The 18,896-nt window shown below is 44.4% G+C and overlaps 1 protein-coding gene across 19 annotated transcripts in view; it reads right to left on the bottom strand.

Moving 5' to 3' along the window:
* The window catches only part of LOC139264761 (uncharacterized), a 460,034-nt gene that overhangs the window by 414,356 nt on the left and 26,782 nt on the right, over nucleotides 1-18,896 (bottom strand). For all 19 annotated transcript variants that reach the window (XM_070881860.1, XM_070881862.1, XM_070881861.1 and 16 more), the window contains exon 3: nucleotides 1,678-3,670. The gene's annotated coding sequence lies outside the window, so the exon portion shown is untranslated. The remainder of the gene's footprint in view (nucleotides 1-1,677; nucleotides 3,671-18,896) is intronic.

Here is an 18,896-nt window from a genome sequence, read left to right on the forward strand (position 1 = left end):
TTTGGCCCACAATGCCTGTACTGACTCTTTGCTGTCCAATTTAGTACCACAAAACGCTTTTTTCCACATAATCCTACAAACTAGTCCTCTTCAAGTATGTATCCAATTGCCTTTTGAAAGTTCCTATGGTATCTGCTTCCATCACCTTTTCAAGTAGTATGTTCCAGATCCGAACAATCCTCTGCATGTATAAGTTTCTCTAGTTCTTTTGCCGATTATTTTGAATCTATGACTTCCGGTTACCGACCTACTTGCCAGAAGAAACAGATTCTCTCTATTTACTCTATCAAAACCCTTCATAATTTTGAATACTTCTATTGGGTCTCCCCTTAACCTTCTCTGCTCCAAGGAGAAAAATCCCAGCTTCTCTAATCTATCCACATAACTAAAGTCTTGTCAACCTTGGTATTATCCTGATAGCCTCCTCTGTACCATCTCCAAGACCATGATATCCTTCATAAAGTGTGGTGCCCAGAATTGGTTACAATACTCAAGCTGAGGCCTAACTAATGATTTGTAAAGATTTAGCATGACCTCTTGTTTTTGTACTCAATGCCCCTATATATAAAGCCAAATATCCCATACACTTTCTTAACCACTTTATCAACTTGCCCTGCCACCGTCAAGATTTGTGAATATGCACCGCCAGTTCCCTCTGTTCTTACACCCCATAAAATAGTACCTTTAGATCAAGGGTGGGAAATTACTTGGGCTGGAAGACCACTTAATAAGTTTCGGTGAGCTGTCGAGGGCCACACTGTTTTTCCCATACAAAAGCCGGTGAGCACCTGCAGCTTAACGGGAACATTGCCGCACACATGAAATTGTACAGTTAACAGCTACCATTGAAATGTTTTATGGCATTTATTGTATAAAGAATCCTTCATGTTGTTTCTGCACTTAATAGAAATAACACTTATTAATATGCTAACGAACGTAATACAGGTTTACCCAAAACTTATCTTAGCCATTGATATTATGATGCCATAATTAAAACTGTAAAACTGGTTACTCGACAACTGCTGTACAACTTTGTAAAAAAAAGAAAAACTTTAAGCAGTTATAAACTTTCAGAAGATATTGTTTTAACAATTACAGATAATAAACAAATCATATACTAACCAACATCTACAACAAAATATTTTAATTTTATTTCAAAAAATAATTTTTGCCCAGATTTATTTTTGTGTCTATAGAACCAATTGTACAACAGCTCAAAATATAGGCCCTGAAATTCCGATGTCCCGGGTCAGTATGAAGTTTCTACAGACCCAGGAAGGCATTGGAAAAGCCGGGTTTCAGGGCGTAATGCGCATGCACTGAAAACCGGCTTTTCCGATCTGTCAAGTTTCTGGCTTGACAGATCATCCACAGATCTGGAGCGAGGACACTTGCAGGGTAAGATTTCCGATATTTATGAATATCTTGCCCTGCAAATGTTCTTATGGAACTCCCATTACAATGAATGAGAATCTATACTCCACCTGATTGGCTGCTGTCACCAGATCACAGACCGCGCATGTCCCCACGCGCACGCGCTGGAACGCGCAGTAACAGGGGCATCTTTTTTCTCTTTTTCTGTCGTTTGCCCGCGGGAAGAGCTCGAACGGAATTTCAGGGCCATGGTCTTACACTTGTATATTGAAAATTGGGTTAAAGAAAAACAAGGAAACTCACTCAATGGGAAGAATGAAGCCTATGATGTGCATTCACGAGAAAATTGAAGTCCGGCATCATCGTAGTTGTTGTAATGCAGAGCACTGCTGCAAGGTAGTCATCGCTCATCGAAGATAAATGTCTTGATATATTGAATTTCATCACAGAAAATATCTGTTCACATATGTATGTTGATCCAAACAGCATCTTGATCTGCAAACTTCTGTTCATTGGGAGAGGCGTAAAACCCAGGAAGCGGCACTAATTTGAATTGCTCCGCAAGCAATAGAAACATAGAAAATAGGTGCAGAAGTAGGCCATTCGGCCCTTCGAGCCTGCACCGCCATTCAATATCATGGCTGATCATTCCCTCAGTACCCCTTTCCTGCTTTCTCTCCATACCCCTTGATCTCTTTAGCCGTAAGAGCCATATCTAACTCCCTCTTGAATATATCCAATGAACTGGCATCAACAACTCTCTGCAGCAGGGAATTTCACAGGTTAACAACTCTCTGAGTGAAGAAGTTTCTCCTCATCTCAGTCCTGAATGGCCTCCCCCTTATCCTAAGACTATGCATCACATTGCAGGTTGATAAGCTCGAGTTGGAAGCCATGTGAAATGTTGTCAACATCAAATGTGAATTCAGGTCATTTTCTACCATTCTAAAATCCTGGAATCGGCTAGAAAATTCAGCATGCAAGTAGAGCAGTGACGACGTGTACTTTTTCAGCTTTTCATCCCAAACAGTAATCTGTTGCAAAGTTGGAAAAGCTGAACTGTTTGCTTTCTATCTGACGGTGCAAAAGGACTTGACACTGCAATGCAAATCATGAGCAAAAAGCTTCTTCCCTTGCAGTCTTAAATTCAGTTCATTTATGTGGCCCATGATATCAACAGCGAATGCAAAACTAGAGAAACAATCTGCTTCGTTCAACTGTGGAAAATGCAAATCTTTTTCTTCCATTTTCAAAAACAAACCAATCTCGGTTCTAAGTTACCACACTCTTTTCAAAGTTTTACCCAAACTAAGCCATCTTACGTTGGTATGATACAGAACATCATTGAGCTCGGATTCAGGTTTCTCAAGCAGAATTACAAATTGCCTGTGGCTTAATCCTCATGCTCAAATGTAGTTGACCACTTTCATAACTGTGTCTACGATATTGCTTAGTTTTAAAACTCCTTTATAGAGGACCTCTTGATGAATAATGCAATGTAGAAAAATAATTTTCTGTTCTGGATTCGTTTCTATGACTTGGTCTTGAATTCTTTTCAGTAATGCAACATGTTTATCTGTCAGATTTGGGCTTTTATCAGTGGCCATACTTGCCATTTTTTTCCACTCCACTCCAAATTTTGACATGTGCTGATTTACAGCTTCCAATAAATCTTTTCCTGTTGTCGTATCTTTCATTGACTGAATTGATGCTAATTCTTCCTTGATCTCAACAGTTTCGGTGATACCTCGTATGAAAATCAACACCTGGGCTGTGTCTTTGATATCACAACTCTCATTGAGTGCCAGTGCAAAATAGGAGAAATTGGTCACCTTATGCATGTCTAGGTTTTGATATATCCTTGACACATCTCACCATAGTTCACCTCGATAAGGAAATGTTCTCGAACTTCTTATTCTTGTCTCGGCACAAAATCGCGGCAGATTCAACAGTACATTCCTTAATAAATTTTCCTTCAGAGAATAGTTTGTTGTTCTTGCCGATTGTGCGTAGACTCACGTAGCGCGTTCTCGTAATTTTCTGCTTTTTCTTCAGCAGACAAGTTTTTATATTTGGATGTATGTTTACTCTCAAAACGCCGATTCACATTGCATTCTATGAGCACTGCCATTTACTTTGCAAATTAAGCACACAGCTTTTCCACCCGCATCGGTAAAACAATATTTAGAAGTCCATTCTTTATTGAACATTTGGCATTCAGCATCTACCTTTCTCTTCTTTGATGAGCTCATTTCCAAATTTTGATTAGAGTTCAAGCGGATTTTTCTGGTCGGACCTGGCAACATAGTAACATAGTCACATCAAAATCAACAAACCCCAGCAGCACTCAAATCACTAAACACTCAGTCAAACAGTTTATAAACTATTGCACAGAAGTTCTTTGGTTATATTTGGCTGAATTTTAACTTTAAAGAACGCATGGGTTTGCGAGCGGGTGGGTAGTAAAAAGCACTGAAATTGACAGAAGCCGTCTTCAACCCGCTGGCTTGAGTCTTTAACTCGGGCACGTTAAGTAGCACGCCAGAGACCCCCTCAGGAGAGGTGGGTTACCTAATTAAACCAATTGAGAGTTTTTTAAGCTGTTGGTGCTTTACTGGCTTTTTCCAACACCACTTGTGCTGAGAGTTTGCTTTCAGGAGTTTGCAGATGATTTCTATAACTTTGGAAATCACTCTCACAACATCAGGTCCGTGCAGCAGAGCAGGTCTCCAGTCGTCCTGGTTAACCTTTGCCACGAGATAAAGGCCTAGCTCTGTCAAGCCTGTGTGGTGGCTGGTGTGCAACGGTCACCACCCATTAAAAAAATCCATGCACAGACATCTTCCACCCCCTCAATTGGAGTTCAGGACTGGAAAATCGGATCCTTCGTCGAAACATCTGTGAACTCATATGGAAGCAAGTCATCCTCATTCGAGGGACCGCCTATGATGATGTGAGTTTCTTGTAACACAACACCTCCCTTTGCCCCTGGTTCAATATATGGACATTCCCACTTATAGGGAGTCTTGGTAGTGGGGAGGGGACGATGGGATCCCAATGGTGGTCGGGGCTGTCGTGGTGGTGGTGGGGGATTGTTCCCGACGCACTATTATTTTACTCTGATTTTTGCATGAACAGTTGGGCTTTGTGTTGGTCCAGGGATTGTTGGTTACGTTGTGTACAGAGGCGATACTACTACATCCATAAACAACTGTAATTGACCATTACCTTTGATAATATAACAACATATTTCCTTTCAGAGTACAATTAAGCCCTGTCGAGGGGTTGTTGGCTGAGGGGACCCTGCCAAATGGCTACTAACCATGGCCTGCCAAATGTTGTTGGCTGGTCATGTGGTTGCACCTATACATACCTTGGTTAGGTTACCATCCAGGCTGTACCATTAGGGGCTTCCCAATTGCTTGCCACATTAGTACAGTTTGTGGAATATGTCTCTCCAGTACCATTGGCATAATAAAATATCTGTACCGGAGGACTAGAATTGTTACTTTGGGTCTTTGCTGCCACGGCAAGGATGATTACCAAAATGAATCTCTCCATGGTTACTCCCCGTTACTACTTCTACTATCTCGTAAGGAGTTCTCCGTTTCCTCCCTCTGACTCCTGACACCCACTTACACAATGATATATTACAATGCAAATTACAGTAATAAACAAACACACAAAACACAAAATCATTAGTCCATATTTCAGCTGATTACTCCATTCATTAGCTAAGTCCCGAAAATGTTCTGATTCAAGATATGGGATTACTTCTGGCATATATGTCCACCCTGTAGGATAATAAAATACAGTATCAGTTGCTCTCCTTACAGAGTAGGTCTTCTCAATCTCCTCGAACTCGGGGCAGAGCCAGGCAAAGGTATTGGATGGTTTATAGTCCTCGCGACTGTGTTCCTTTCTCACTCTGGCAACCGTCGTCCTCGCTTCCTTCTCCTGGCCAGCGGGGTGACTCGAGGTGTGAGACTCATAGCTTCAAAACTCCGTGACAAACCGGCTGTTGGACTTGGTGCCTTCTCATCATGAAGGACTTCGTCAAGTGTCCCTGGGGTGGGTACCTGGTCATCTCCTGAATTATATATCCGATAAAGGCCCAGCAGGAATCCGGGGATCGGCGGCAGTCGGAGAGGCGGAGCAGCAGCGTGGGTGAGGCCTATAAAGGCCCAGCGGAAGTCCGGGGATCGGCGGCAGTCAGAGAGGCGGAGCAGCAGCATTGGAGAGGCCTATAAAGGCCCAGCAGGAGTCCGGGGATCGGCGGCAGTTCGAGAGGAGGAGCAGCAGCGTTGGTGAGACCTATAAAGGCCCAGCGGGAGTCCAGGGATCGGCGGCAGTTCGGGAGATGGAGCAGCAGCATAGGTGAGGCCTATAAAGGCCAGCTGGTGCAGCTGCAGCAGGGTGAGAAGGCAAAAAAGAAGTAGAAAGAAATCAAAAGGTGACGTCACAGCCAAGGGGGAAGTGATTGGCTGGAGATTGGTAAGTAGTTTTTCTTTTTCTTTTCTATATCAGTAAGTAACATTTAGCATTGTTGTTGCCAATTTAAGTTTATCTAGGGGTTAAGTCATGGCAGGATAGCTTGGACACGTGTTATGCTCCTCCTGTATTATGTGGGAAGTCAGGGACGGTTCCGGTGTCCCTGACGACAACATATGCGGGGGTGTATCCAGCTGCAGCTCCTGACGGACCGCATGCGGTACTGGAGCTGCGGGTGGATTCACTCTGGAGCATGCACGATGCTGAGAATGACGTGAATAGCACTTTTAGTGAGTTGGTCTTACCGCAGGAAAAGTTTACTCAGGCAGATAGGGAATGGATGACCAACAGGAAGAGCTGTGGAAGGAAGGTAGTGCAGGGGTCCCCTGCGGTCATCCCCCTGCAAAAGAGATACACCGCTTTGGGTACTGTTGAGGGGGATGACTCACCAGGGAAGGGCAGCAGCAGCCAAGTGCATGGCACTGTGGGTGGCTCTGCTGCACAGGAGGGCAAGAAAAAGAGTGGGAGAGATATAGTGATAGGGGATTCAATTGTAAGGGGAATAGATAGACGTTTCTGCGGCCACAACCGAGACTCCAGGATGGTATGTTGCTTCCCTGGTGCAAGGGTCAAGGATGTCTCGGAGCGGATGCAGGGCATTCTGAAAAGGGAAGGTGAACAGACAGTTGTCGTGGTGCATATAGGTACCAACGATATAGGTTAAAAAAAAGGGGATGAGGTCCTACAAGACGAATTTAGGGAGCTAGGAGCTAAATTAAAAAGTAGGACCTCAAAAGTAGTAATCTCAGGATTGCTACCAGTGCCATGGGCTAGTCAGAGTAGGAATTGCAGGATAGCTCAGATGAATACGTGGTTTGAGGAGTGGTGCAGCAGGGAGGGATTCAAATTCCTGGGACATTGGAACCGGTTCTGGGGGAGGTGGGACCAGTACAAACCGGACGGTTTGCACCTGGGCAGACTGGAACCAATGTCCTTGGGGGGAAGTGTTTGCTAGTGCTGTTGGGGAGGTGTTAAACTAATACGGCAGGGGGATGGGAACCTATGCAGGGAGACAGAGGGAAGTAGAATTGGTGCAGAAGCAAAAGATTGAAAGAAGAAAAGTAAAAGTGGAGGGCAGAGAAACCCAAGGCAAAAAGCAAAAAGGGCCACATTACAGCAAAATTCTAAAGGGGCAAAGTGTGTTAGAAAGACAAGCCTGAAGGCTCTGTGCCTCAATGTGAGGCGTATTTGGAATAAGGTGGATGAATTAACTGCACAGATAGCAGTTAATGGGTATGATGTAATTGGCATCACAGAGACATGGCTCCAGGGTGACCAAGGCTCGGGAATTCAACATCCAGGGGTATTCAACATTTAGGAAGGATAGACAGAAAGGAAAAGGAGGTGGGGTGGCATTGCTGATTAAAGAGGAAATTAATGCAACAGCAAAAAAGGACATTAACTTGGATGATGTGAAATCGGTATGGCTGGAGCTGCGGAATACCAAGGGGCAGAAAACGCTAGTGGGAGTTGTGTACAGACCACCAAACATTAGTAGTAAGGTTGGGGTCAGCATCAAACAAGAAATAAGGGATGCATGCAATAAAGATACAGCAGTTATCATAGGTGACTTTAATCGACATATTGATTGGGCTAACCAAGCTGGTAGCAATACGGTGGAGGAGGATTTCCTGGAATGATTTAGGGATGGTTTTCTAGACCAATATGTCGAGGAACCAACCAGGGAGCTGGCCATCCTAGACTGGGTGATGTGTAATGAGAGAGGATTAATTAGCAATCTTGTTATGCGAGACCCCTTGGGGAAGAGTGACCATAACATGGTAGAATTCTTTACTAGGATGGAGAGTGACACAGTTAATTCAGAAACTAGGGTCCTGAACTTAAGGAAAGGTAACTTCGATGGTTTGAGGCGTGAATTGGCTAGAGTAGACTGGCAAATGATACTTAAAGGGTTGATGGTGGATAGACAATGGCAAACATTTAAAGATCACATGGATGAACTTCAGCAATTTTACATCCCTGTCTGGAGTAAAACTAAAACGGGGAAGGTGGCTCAACTGTGGCTAACAAGGGAAATGAAAGATAGTGTTAAATCCAAGGAAGAGGCATATAAATTGGCCAGAAAAAGCAGCAAACCTGAGGACTGGGAGAAATTTAGAATTCAGCAGAGGAGGACAAAGGGTTTAATTAAGAAGGGGAAAACAGAGTACGAGAAGAAGCTTGCCGGGAACATAAAAACTGACTGCAAAAGCTTCTATAGATATGTGAAGCAAAAAAGATTAGTGAAGACAAATGTAGGTCCCTTCCAGTCGGATTCAGGTGAATTTATAATGGGGAACAAAGAAATGGCAGACTAATTGAACAAATACTTTGGTTCTGTCTTTACAAAGGAAGACACAAATAACCTTCCGAAAATACTAGGGGACCGAAGCTCTAGTGAGAAGCAGGAACTGAAGGATATCCTTATTAGGCGGGAAATTATGTTCGGGAAATTTATGGGATTGAAGGTCGATAAATCCCCGGGGCCTGATAGTCTGCATCCCAGAGTACTTAAGGAAGTGGCCCTAGAAATAGTAGATGCATTGGTGATCATTTTCCAACAGTCTATCGACTCGGGATCAGTTCCTATGGACCGAAGGGTAGCTTTTTAAAAAGGGAGAGAGAGAGAAAGCGGGTAATTATAGATCGGTTAGCCTGACATCAGTGGTGGGGAAAATGTTGGAATCATTTATTAAGGATGAAATAGCTGCGCATTTGGAAAGTAGTGAGAGGATCGGTCCAAGTCAGCATGGATTTATCAAGGGAAAATCATGCTTGACAAATCTTCTGGAATTTTTTGAGGATGTAACTAATAGAGTGGACAAGGGAGAACCAGTGGATGTGGTGTATTTGGACTTTCAAAAGGCTTTTGGCATCGTCCCACACAAGAGATTGGTGTACAAAATCAAAGCACATGGTATTGGGGGTAATGTACTGACGTGGATAGAGAACTGGTTGGCAGACAGGAAGCAGAGAGTCGGGATAAACGGGTCCTTTTCAGAATGGCAGGCAGTGACTAATGGACTGCCGCAGGGCTCAGTGCTGGGACCCCAGCTCTTTACAATATATATCAATGATTTGGATGAAGGAATTGAGTGTAATATCTCCAAGTTTGCAGATGACACTAAACTGGGTGGCGGTGTGAGCTATGAGGGGGACGCTACGATGCTGCAGGGTGACTTAGACAGGTTAGGTGAGTGGGCAAATGCATGGCAGATGCAGTATAATGTGGATAAATGTGAGGTTATCCACTTTGGGGGCAAAAACACGAAGACAGAATATTATCTGAATGGTGGCAGATTAGGAAAAGGGGAGGTGCAACGAGACCTGGGTGTCATGGTTCATCCGTCATTGAAAGTTGGCATGCAGGTACAGCATACGGGAAGAAGGCAAATGGTATGTTGGCCTTCATAGCTAGAGGATTTGAGTATAGGAGCAGGGAGGTCTTACTGCAGTTGTACAGGGTCTTGGTGAGGCCTCACCTGGAATATTGTGTTCAATTTTGGTCTCCTAATCTGAGAAAGGACGTTCTTACTATTGAGGGAGTGCAGCGAACGTTCACCAGACTGATTTCCGGGGTGGCCGGACTGACATATGAGGAGAGACTGGATCAACTGGGCCTTTATACATTGGAGTTTAGAAGGATGAGAGGGGATCTCATAGAAACATACAAGATTCCAATGGGACGGGACAGGTTAGATGCGGGTAGATTGTTCCCGATGTTGGGAAAGTCCAGAACCAGGGGACATAGTATTAGGATAAGGGGTAAGCCATTTAGGACTGAGATGAAGAGAAACTGTGGAATTCCCTGCCACAGAGAGTTGTTGATGCCAGTTCATTGGATATATTCAAGAGGGAGTTAGATATGGCCCTTACGGCTAAAGGGATCAAGGACTATGGAGAGAAAGCAGGAAAGCGGTACTGAGGGAATGATCAGCCATGATCTTATCGAATGGTGGTGCAGGCTCGAAGGGCTGAATGGCCTACTCCTGCACCTATTTTCTATGTTTCTATGTCTATGTTTCTATGTTTCTTTCTTCTTTGGTGGCTTCCTCGGAACTACTTGCAGGGGGCCTCTAAATTTTGGATAGGCGGCAAGACGGGTATTATACCTTGGGCTGGGATTGGGTTAGCTGCTGGGTCGGGTGGGGCGAGCCCTGTTTCTTCTGAATCTCACATGACGTGGTACATGTGGCTGTTTATTTTCCCAAAGGGTTTTAGCTGGTGCCAACGGCAATTTCGCTAGCCGTGTGACTAGTAGTTGCCTGCGACGGTTCTTGGGTTAAATACCAAATGACACACTAGATGATGGTACCATTAATGTTCGTTTAATACAGAAGAAGTACAAGACTCACCACTTATACTTTATAGTTACCTAATAGGTCCGCGGATGGTCAGTCCGTCCTAACACTGTTCCGTCAAGGGTCTCTTCCCTGGCACCTACTTCTGCCGAGTGTTGCTCCTAGGTTCTTGCTATGGACTGTCCGTACCTGTCTATCTTTATACCCTCCTTCTCACGCAATATTCCTGTTCCCCTAACCTGTCGAGTTGGCGTCAGTAAGTCGAAGGTGATCATGTCAGTAAGTCTAAGGTGAGCATGTCAGTAAGTCTAAGGTGATCATGTCAGTAAGTCTAAGATGATCATGTCAGTAAGTCTAAGGTGATCATGTCAGTAAGTCTAAGATAATCATGTCAGTAAGTCTAAGGTGATCATGTCAGTAAGTCTAAGATAATCATGTCAGTAAGTCTAAGATAATCATGTCAGTAAGTCGAAGGTGATCATGTCAATAAGTCTAAGATAATCATGTCAGTAAGTCTAAGATAATCATGTCAGTAAGTCTAAGATGATCATGTCAGTAAGTCTAAGATGATCATGTCAGTAAGTCTAAGCTGATCAGCTAAATTCAATGACCATTGTTTGCTAATGTCTGGCCGATTCCCTCGTTTCGGCTGCATCTGGCATATTGTAACACAACTGGGGTGACTAGCTTCTTACCTGCTGAAATTGACAGTGCATAATAGGGTTAATAAAACTCCACTAGGCTAGCACATTACATCAACTCTTCACTGTCCATCATATTAACTTCCTGTTACCTTATGGCCTATACTTCCACAAAGAGATAACCGAAAGATAGTAAACTCGAGAACCTGGTGCAGTAAACCCCAGAGCCTGGTGCAATAAACTTCCAAAGCCCTGAACCCATCAGAACAGCTACCAGCTGCCCCTTCTCTACACACAGCATGTAAATACCCAGATGGCCATCGAATTTTCATGATTAATGACGTTGTGTCCACCAGCCCAAGAATGACCAGGAGAAGTGTTGGTAGCAGCAGAAAGCCCGGCATGTTGTGGATGGAGGGAGGGCCTATGTGATGGTCTCCTCTCTCTTTCTCTCTGTAGACGCCAAACACTAACCTCAGACTCAGCTGAGGCTTAAATACAGAATTACCATTCCTCCTCCGGGGCTCTCCCACACCCTTTGCCCCCTTCCTCCCTTCTAGATACTTCTTACTTCTTCGTGTCAGTTGTGGCTCAGTGCTAGCACTCTCACTTCTGAGTCAGAAGATTGAGAGTTCAAGCCCCACAACAGAGATGAGCATAACATTTGGGTTACATAAGAACATAGAAATAGCAGGAATAGGCCATTCGGCCCCTCAAGCCTGCTCTGCCATTCAATAAGATCATGGCTGATCTACCTCAACTCAACTTTCCTGCACTATCCCTTGATTCTCTTAATATCAAAAAATCTAGCGATCTCTGTCTTGAATATACTCAATGACTGAGCCTCCACAGCCCTCTGGGGGAAAGAATTCCAAAGATTCACCACCCTCTGAGTAAATAAATTTTTCCTCCTCTCAGTCCTAAATGGCCTCACCTGGAATATTGTGTTCAGTTTTGGTCTCCTAATCAGAGGAAGGATGTTCTTGCTATTGAGGAAGTGCAGCGAAGGTTCACCAGACTGATTCCAGGGATGGCTGGACTGACATTTGAGGAAAGACTGGATCAACTGGGCGTTTATACACTGGAGTTTAGAAGGATGAGAGGGGATCTCATAGAAACGTATAAGATTCTGACGGGACGGGACAAGTTAGATGTGGGAAGAATGTTCCCGATGTTGGGGAAGTCCAGAACCAGGGGACACAGTCTTAGGATAAGGGGTAGGCCATTTAGGAGTGAGATGAGGAGAAACTTCTTCACTCAGAGAGTTGTTAACCTGTGGAATTCCCTGCTGCAGAGAGTCGTTGATGCCAGTCATTTGGATATATTCAAGAGGGAGTTAGATGTGGCCCTTACGGCTAAAGGGATCAAGAGGTATGAAGAGAAAGCGGGAAAGGGGTACTGAGATGAATGATCAGCCATGATCATATTGAATGGTGGTGCAGGCTTGAAGGGCCGAATGGCCTACTCCTGCACCTATTTTCTATGTTTTCTTTGAATCAGTCTGGTGAACCTTTGTTGCACTCCCTCGATGGCAACTATATCCTTCCTTAGGTAAGGAGACTAAAACTGTACACAATACTCCAGGTGTGGTCTCACCAGGGCCCAATATAATTGCAATAAGACGTCTTTATTTTTATACTCAAATCCTCTTGTAATAAAGACCAACATACCATTTGCATTCTTAATTGCTTGCTGTATCTGTATGTCAACTTTCAGTGATTCGTGTACAAGAATACCCAGGTCCCTCTGAACACCAACATTTCCCAATTGCTCACCATTTAAAAAATACTCTGCTTTTCTATTTTTCCTACGTAAGTGGATAACTTCACATTTCTCCACATTATATTCCACTTGACATGTTCTTGCCAACTCACTTAATCTATCTATATCCCCTAAAAGCCTCTTTGTATCCTCACAACTTACATTCCCCCCTAGCTTGGTATCATCAGCATCTTGGATAAACTACACTTGATCTCCTCAACCAAATCATTGATATAGATTGTGAATAGCTGAGGCCGAAGCACTGAACCTTGCGGTAGCCCACTATTTACAGCATTAGGGTTGGTATTACTGAGGTGTCGTCTTTCAGATGAGATGTCAAACTGAGGCCCGGTCTGCCCTCTCAGGTGGATGTAAAAGATCCCATGGAATTATCTCGAAGAAGAGCAGGGGAGTTGGCCAATATTTATACCTCAACCAACCTCAACCAACATCATTATCTAATCATTTATCTCACTGCTATTTGTGGGAGCTTGTTGTGAGCAAAGTGGCTACATTACAACAGTGACAACACTTCAAAAACTATTTAATTGGCTGTGATGTGCTTTGGGGTTTCTTGAGGTCATGAAAGGCGCTATAGAAATGCAAATCTTGCTTTTTTGTCACCTCCTTGCAGCAGCATATCTGGAATGTGGAAACCTCAAGGACTGCACCTCTGCACCTTGCTGGACCTTTGTACTGCTTGTTACGTGCCACTCAATGTAGGCATATTTACAGGTTAGGTTTTTATTTTACTGAATGGGGAGTAACAAGTTAGAAAAATAAGTTGGAAAATTAGGAAAGGTTAACAGTTGAAGAAATGTGGGATATGAAAGGGCTCCCAGTGCTTTAATGGGGTCTTTTATCCCCTCAAATGTGTTCCCCATTTGAACTGGCCATTGCATTGTCAAAGGTCAAATATTAAATGTAGCCACAGGAAGACCGGAAACACTCAGTCATCGTGCTGTTGTGATAAACAGGAAGTATTTCACAACCGCTGCTACTTGGTTGCGCAATTATACTAGCTTACTGTACATTGGAACAGGAGCAGGCCAGTCAGTCTCTCAAGCTGGTTCCACCAAAGCCTCAAGGCTCTTGAGGCCTGCTGCAGCAGATCTCCAGCTAACACTTGGTACACTCCTCAGCAGAGGCCGGGCAGCCTGCCAGCCTAGTGGCTGAACATTATCAGCCGGGGTTGGGATAGAGGGATATCTCGCCACACTGAGGATTCACTCCAGTTCCACAAACCAAAAGTCCTGGGCCCTGAATATTATCAGGGCTTAGAGGATTAAATTATGGGGGCAGGTTGGATAAACTTGGTTAATATTCCCTTGAGTTCATAAGACTGAAGGGTGATCGAATCGAGTTGTTTGAAATGTTAAAACATTCGACAGGGCAGATACAGAGAATTCTTTACCCTAGTGGGGTAATCCAGAACGAGAGGACTCTATCTCTGGGGATAGGCTTTCAACCAGTATCCACTACACGCCCACTGATACCCACAGCTACCTGGACTACACTTCCTCCCACCCCGCATCCTGTACGGACTCCATTCCATGCTCCCAGTTTCTCCGTCTCCGTCGCATCTGCTCTGACGATGCCAGTTTTAACACTAGTGCCTCTGACATGTCTTCCTTTTTCCTCAACAGAGGATTCCCCTCCGCCGTGGTTAACATGGCCCTTGACCGTGTTCATTTTATTTCCCACACCTCTGCTCTCACCCCTTCCCCTCCCTCTCACAACCATGACAGGGTTCCCCTTGTCCTCACCTTTCACCCCATCAGCCTCCACGTTCAACGGATCATAAGAACATAAGAACATAAGAAATAGGAGCAGGAGTAGGCCATACGGCCCCTCAAGCCCGCTCCACCATTTAATAAGATCATGACTGATCTGATCATGGACTCAGTTCCACTTCCTCGCCCGCTCTCCATAACCCCTTATCCCCTTATCGTTTAAGAAACTGTCTATTTCTGTCTTAAATTTATTCAGTGTCCCAGCTTCCACAGCTCTCTGAGGCAGCAAATTCCACAGATTTACAACCATCTGAGAGAAGAAATTCCTCTCATCTCAGTTTTAAATGGGCGGCTCCTTATTCTAAGATCATACCCTCTAGATCTAGTCTCCCCCATCAGTGAAAACATCCTCTCTGCATCCACCTTGCCAAGCCCCCTCATCATCTTATATGTTTCGATAAGATCACCTCTCATTCTTCTGAATTCCAATGAGTAGAGACCCAACCTACACAACCTTTCCTCATAAGTCAACCCCCTCATCCCCAGAATCAACCTAGTGAACCTTCTCTGAACTGCCTCCAAATCAAGTATATCCTTTCGTAAATATGGAAACCAAAACTGCATGCATATTCCAGGTGTGGCCTCACCAATACCTTAATAGCTGTAGCAAGACTTTATACTCCATCCCCTTTGTTATGTCTTTAGATGCTCTGATAATGAGTCCACGAGGCAATGTATTGCACTTGAACTGTAGTGACCTCAGTCCATTTAATATAACTCCAGAGTGAGGATCACACATGATGGCCTGCCTTTTAGACTAGGCCTGGCACACCTGTACAGGTAACCTACAAGTCTCCCACTGCAGTGCCCTCTGGTGGCACACCTTAGTGACCATATAACTGATGTACACGTTTCCCTTGGTAGTGCCCTCTGGTGGCACATCATGTATAATAGTACAAGCAGTAACCATGTCTGGATACATGACACCCTTTGCAATAAAGGCCAAGATACCATTGGCCTTCCTGATCACTTGCTGAACCTGCATACTATCCTTTTGTGTTTCATGCACAAGTACCCCCAGGTCATGCTGTACTGCGGCACTTTGCAATCTTTCTCCATTTAAATAATAACTTGCTCTTTGATTGTTTTCTGCCAAAGTGCATGACCTCACACTTTCCAACATTATACTCCATCTGCCAAATTTTTTCCCACTCATTTAGCCTGTCTATGTCCTTTTGCAGATTTTGTGTGTCCTCCTCACACATTGCTTTTCCTCCCATCTTTGTATCGTCAGCAAACGTGGCTACGTTACACTCGGTCCCTTCTTCCTAGTTGTTTATATAGATTGTAAATAGTTGGGGTCCCAGCACTGATCCCTGCAGCACCCCACTAGTTACTGGTTGCCAACCAGAGAATGAACCATTTATCCCGACTCTCTGTTTTCTGTTAGTTAGCCAATCCTCTATCCATGCAAATATATTACCCCCAAACCCGTGAACTTTTATCTTGTGCAGTAACCTTTTATGTGGCATCTTGTCAAATGCCTTCTGGAAGTCCAAATACACCACATCCACTGGTTCCCCTTTATCCACCCTGCTCATTACATCCGCAAAGAATTTCAGCAAATTTGTCAAACGTGACTTCCCCTTCATAAATCCATGCTGACTCTGCCTGACCGAATTTTGCTTTTCCAAATGTCCTGTTACTGCTTCTTTAATAATGGACTCCAACATTTTCCCAACCACAGATGTTAGGCTAACTGGTCTATAGTTTCCTGCTTTTTGTCTGCCTCCTTTTTTAAATAGGGGCGTTACATTTGCAGTTTTCCAATCTGCTAGGACCTCCCCAGAATCCAGGGAATTTAGGTAAATCACAACCACTGCATCCACAATTCCTGCCGCTACTTCTCTTAAGACCCTAGAATGCAAGCCATCAGGTCCAGGGGATTTATTTGCCTCCACCATTTCCACCACCTCCAGCGTGATCCCACCACTAATCACATTTTCCCTTCCCCTCCCAGCATTCCGAAGGAACCGCTACCTCTGCAACACCCTGGTCCATTCCGCTGTCACCCCCAGCACCCCCTCCCCTTCCCACAGCACATTTCCATGCAAGTGCAGGAGATGCAACACCTGCCCTTTTACCTCCTCCCTTCTCACTATCCAGGGCCCCAAATACTCCTTCCAGGTGAAACAGCGATTTACTTGTACTTCTTTCAATTTAGTATACTGTATTCGCTGCTCACGATGTGGTCTCCTCTACATTGGGGAGACCAAACACAGATTGGGTGATCACTTTGCGAAGCACCTCCGTTCAGACCGCAAGTGTGACCCTGAGTTTCCAGTCGCCTGTCACTTTAATTCTCCACTCCCACTCTGATCTCTCTGTCCTCTGACTCCTACACTGTTCCAACGAAGCTCAACGCAAGCTCGAGGAACAGCACCTCATCTTTCGTTAGGCACTTTACAGCCTTCTGGATCCAACACCGAGTTCAAAAATTTCAGAGCGTAACCGCTGCCAATCTTTGGCTCCCTTTCTTCCCCCTCCCCCCCTCAGTGTGTGTTTCTTTCTTTCTCCTTGTCTCTGATGATAGTTGGCCATTATCCCACCATTCACACCCTATCTTGACTAATGTTTTTCTAACTCTTGGCATTACTGTTTGAATTTGGGCCATCACCTCTTTTGTCTCTCTAATCTCTCTTGTCTTCCAACCTATCACAGACCTTCCCTTTTGTTCTTTTTTTCCCCTCCCCCTTTCAGTGCTTGTTAAGAATCTGTTCTTTTCAAACACTCTCCAGTTCTGACAAAGGGTTATCAACCGGAAATGTTAACTCCGCTTCCTCGCCGCAGATGCTGCCTGACCAGCATTTTCTGTCTTTATTCCAGATTCCAGTATCCGCAATATTTTGCTTTTGTACTAGAATTAGGGGTCGCCCATTTAGAATTGAGATGAAGAGGAATTTCTTCTCTGAGAGGGTCGTAAATCTGTGGAATTCTCTTCCCCAGAGAGCTGTGAGGCTGGGTCACTGAATATATTTAAGGTGGAGATAGACAGATTTTTCAACGATAAGGAAGTGAAGGGTTATGGGATGCGGGCAGGGAAGTGGAGCTGAACCGATGATCAGATCTTAAATAGAGGAGTTACATTTGCGCTTTTCCAATCTGCTGGGACCTCTCCAGAATCCAGGGAATTTTGGTAGATTAAAACCAATGCATCCACTTTCTCTGAAGCCACTTATTTTAAGACCCAAGGATGCTAGCCATGTCTATCTTTAGTCCCATTTGTTTGCATAGTACTTTTTCTCGAGTGATAGTTTTAAGTTCCCCTCCACCAATAGCCACTTGATTATCAATTATTGGGATGCTTTTAGCGTCTTCTACCGTGAAGACCGATGCAAAATATTTGTTCAAAGTCTACCATTTCCCCGTTTCCCACTATTAATTCCCCAGTCTTATCCTCTAAGAGACCAATGTTTAATTTAGTTGCTGTCATGTATCTTACATTATTATATATAACTGTATCCTAACATGCTATACATGACTGTAATAAGATATGACCTGTAACCACCAGCATACCTTACCACCAGTAAGGTATATAAGGATAGGTCTCAGGCAAGTGCAGTATTCCAGAGCTGTGAAATAAAGGTGCAGGTCCAGAGTGACCTTGACTTCACTACATGCCTCGTGTGAATCTGTACTGAGGGGACAGGACTTTACAGTGGCGACGGGTTACAGGATTACAGAATCCACAGAATGGCGAACAACGGATCAGATGAAAAGTACAATGCGGGAGACAATTGGGAGGACTTTATAGAAAGGCTCCAGCAAAGCTTTGTAACCAAAGACTGGTTAGGCGATGATAAGGCAGACAAGAGAAGAGCCCATCTCTTGACCAGCTGAGGCTCGAAAACATACGCTTTAATGAAGGATCTGTTGGCACCCGAGAAACCAGCAAGGAAGTCGTTTGAAGAATTGAGCACACTGGTAAGAAACCACCTGAAGCCAGCGAGCAACATGGCCAGACACAAGTTCTACAACTACAGACGCTGTGTGGGCCAGAGCATACCCGACTTCGTGGCGGAACTTCGGAGGTTGGCTAGTTTATGTGAGTTCTCCGATGAACTGAGGAGAGAAATGCTGAGAGACTTTTTCATTGAAGGAATAGGCCACGCAGGCATATTCCGAAAGCTCATAGAGACCAAGAACCTGACCTTAGAGGCAGCAGCACTGGTTGCACAGACATTCTTGGCAGGGGAAGAAGAAACGAGGTTGATTTACAATGCAGGTACGACAACTAACGAAATATCGGAAGAAGTTCACAGCACTAAACAAGCTGCTACCCCCACATACAGACAAAACTGGGAGAACAGGCTCTCGACAGCAGGCAGAAGCCATCAAGGGCCACAGGAACAGCCGTTCACACCTCATCAATCCACAATGCGATCAATCAACTACAAACTGAGAGAAGCTCAAGAGAGATCAGCCAGACGCAGTTCATTCTTTGGGAACACTTTAAACAATAGAACAGGTCTGTG

Source organism: Pristiophorus japonicus, chromosome 5 (assembly GCF_044704955.1).
Source record: "Pristiophorus japonicus isolate sPriJap1 chromosome 5, sPriJap1.hap1, whole genome shotgun sequence".
Classification (NCBI taxonomy): domain Eukaryota; kingdom Metazoa; phylum Chordata; class Chondrichthyes; family Pristiophoridae; genus Pristiophorus; species Pristiophorus japonicus.